Consider the following 3,691-nt stretch of genomic DNA (forward strand, 5'->3'; position numbering starts at 1 on the left):
AAATGTAGAAATGTGTTTTAAAAGTATTAGGCGGCCAAAATTCATGCTATCTTTTTGTATAAGTATATAGATGGGGCCAGTTCTCCCAGTTGAGCCTACAATATGGCTTCATTTTTTACCATTATACTGAAACTATTCTTACTAAGGTCCCACTTAATCTTTTATCCACCAAATCTACTGGCCATTCTTTAGACCTTATTTTGCCAAATTCCCTTATTTTACTTTAGTAATTCCTCCTCTGCTTTGAAACTTAACACTTTAGTTTCCATGATATTCCATTCTACTTGTTATCTTTCTTTGTATCAGACAGTTCCTTTTTGGTCTCTTTTCTGGTCTTCCTCCACTGATTCCCAAATATTGGTATTCCTTGAGGTTCCTTGCATTATTCACATCTCCTCTCAACTGGAAACAATTTTCTTAAAATTAATCTCCCTTGTAGATTTAACTACCACTCTGTACCAGCCAGGCTCTGGTTAGGACAAAAGAAACCATTTTATGTACACTAAAGAGGAAGGGTTAAATACAGGGAACAATAAACCTTGGAAGGGCTAAGGGGGATTAAGGTCAGGAAAGCCAATGCAGATGTTCTCAGTGGTCATTTTGACTCTCTCGATCTGAATAGGTAGTTCTCAAGAGCTCTCTTAGAAGTCGCTTCGAACCTCACAACTGCCCTTACATCTACCTCCAATTGGCTCTGGAAAATAATGGTTTCTTCTCTTCTGCTTTCCGGATCTCCAGTATGTCTCATCTCATATCTGTGCACTACATTTTCCAGAGCAAGGGAGAGTATCTGGTCACCAAATACCCAGAAAAGTTGCAATTCACTGAGGTTGGGCTCTTTCGGGTAACCTCTAAACCGATCCCCAGCTCTATAGGTGATGCATGTGATTTAGTCTATGTTCATCAGTATGTCCAACCTCCTAAACCCAAGGTGATTGGCTTAACCTAATTTACGTGTTCCACCCCTATGGAGCCACAGATAGAATCGGCTTCCCCAGAACCACATAGAACCCAGTTGAAATCAAAGGCTCCTGGAAAGCAGGAAGAAGAAAAGAGGAATCCTCAATTGTTCACTATCCAACCCTATTTCCATCGCCTTCATTTTTTCCTGCAAAACCACAGTAATCTCACCATAACCAGTAATTCTTTCTTTAACCCATTTTCCTCATTATAGCCAAAGTCATTTATGTAACATGTAAACTCCTTGTTGAAAATCATTAGTGACTTCCCTTCATTAAATGCTATATGAAGTATTTATGATCTGGTCCCTTTTACCTCGAGCTCATCTCTCTAATCCCTGCCTTGCATTTTATGTTTCAGTAATGTACAATCACAATATGCCTGGCACAGTGCCTGATGCACTGTGTGCTCCATCAATGGTTATTAAGTACACTAATGAATAGATGAGATGAGATGAGATGAGATGAGATGAGATGACTTATTTTCATTGCAAAATAAAAGTAAGGCCAAGGTAGCCCTCTGGTTCTTTTGTACCTCACTTCCCTGTCATTCTAGGTGGGACTCAACCCACAGTGGGTGTTCCAAGATGCTTGGTAGCTAACAAAATTAGCACATTCATTTTACTACCCAAGAAAGAGTTCCTTTGAATTTTGATTCCTGGCAATTTAAAAAGATTTTCTCGTTGTTCTAATTATTGGCCCATTGGAGGATAAAAAGTGGGTGAAAGAATTCATTAGTTCGTTGAAATACAATGAAATGAACATAATCAAAACATTTTGGCAATTTCTAGATCACAGAAAATGAATAATTAGAGGTGCAAACAAATCCTCAGCCAGTTGGTTGGACACAGTGGGCCCACACTTCCTGTTTCCTCAAAACACTGAACTGCTGGTTCAAAACTCTCTCCCCTACCTTCTCTTCACAAGATAATTTGCCTTAAAGAGCTCTATTCTTAGCTCAGAGACTGGAAGTCGGGGCAGCATAAGTCTAGGCAGGGAACCCTAAAGAGGGGAAATTGGGGTTTCCTTACTCCTGTTCCTGCTTTTAGTAGTTTCTCTTTGGCCCAAACTATACCTGCCACTGTGTCAGTGTTTTATATAGATCCTATTTAATTCCTACAAATGAGGTATATATAACTACTCTCCTTTTATCAATGAAACAAAGGTTGAGTAATGTGCCCAAAGTCACACAGCTACCTGACAGAATCAGAATACAAATAAATGGTTCCAATCAGACTTCCAGAGCCCTTGCTTTTAATCACTACAGTAACCTGAATAGTCAGAGGATGCTCACTTTTATGATTTCAGTAGCATTTGGTCCCCCAAGGCTGGAATGGCAGAACTTAGTCTGCTCCACATATCCCCATGCTCACATGGTCTTTCCTTTGTATGTGTGCACAGGGCAAGGTAGGGAGACAGTGAGAGAGACAGACAGACAGATAGACAGACAGACAGAGACAGAGAGACAGAGAGGGACAGAGAGGGATAGAGAGGGACAGAGAGAGACAGAGAATCTCCCCCTCTTCTTATAAGGCCACCAATTTTTCAGATTAGGATCCCACTTTTATGACTTCATTTAACCTTAATTACTTCTTTAAATACTTATCTTCAAATTCCATCACTTCGGGGTTTAGGGCTTCAACATATGATTTGGAGGAGACACAATTCAGTCTATAGAATACGTATTCACATCTTTCATGCTCTTCTCCTTGACATGGTCCCAAAGCCTTCAACACTAAAGAGACTAGGTGGAAACTAAGAATGGAATCTGAAGACACATTCAATTAGTCGTCAAAAAGTCCAGAGACAGAATTGCAGCTGTCTGAATTTCTGTGTGAAGTTTTGAAAAAAAAATGTGCCTGAAGAAATAATAGAGCTAATATCGTAGATGTTCAGTGAAGAGAGACATGCAGAGAGCGCAGATAGAAAAATCTATTAAGGCGAAAAGTTAGCAAGACTTTATTCTTCCCAAAGCATGGAATAAAAGTAGGTTAGCAGTGGGAAGTGCCCATCTAGGGAAGGGTCACTCAGCTCCCTCAGTTCAAGGAACCCCCATGCCTCTTGCTTTGCCACTCTTGCTTTGCCACTTTGTGCCTCCTCCCATTCTACAGAGCTCCTGTGGTACTACTAACTGCTCCATTTCAAAAAGGGCAAGAAAAGGAGAGAGAAGATCACAGGAATCATGAAATTCAAGTCCTTTATGATAGTTCTGGGCATAGACCTAAATTTGCATTTTACTATTTTCTGTTGCCAGGACAAAGATAATAGCTAGAAGAGAGAGGTTTCCTTCCTGGTACCCCTCAAATCTTCTGCTTGGTGAAGTCCAGGAACAAACCCACATTACCCATTGCTGGTAGGATTCTTGGCATCACATGCCACTGGTTCAGTTTAGCCTCCTCGGGCTCCAACTGCTATGTGTCAGTTTCTCTAGGAATCATTTGATTGTTTGACATTCAGTTCCTGGGCTTTCCCCTCTCGCCTCTGGTGACTTCCCACAGTTTTTTGTTTTGTTTTGTTTTGTTTTGTTTTGTTTGCTTTTTTAACTAGAGGTATATGCATGTAATAAAAACGATTTGGACCATCTCCCCCAATCTTCCTAGATCCCCTCCCAGAAATAACTACTATTCCTTGTTCATCTGTGCAGAGAAGCTTTATCCTATGAGGTATCTAATAATCATTACAAATGACTGCTAGTATATATGATAATACAGCAATCTGTGGCCATGGCCAGT

Source organism: Pteropus alecto, unplaced genomic scaffold, assembly GCF_000325575.1.
Source record: "Pteropus alecto unplaced genomic scaffold, ASM32557v1 scaffold88, whole genome shotgun sequence".
NCBI lineage: Eukaryota > Metazoa > Chordata > Mammalia > Chiroptera > Pteropodidae > Pteropus > Pteropus alecto.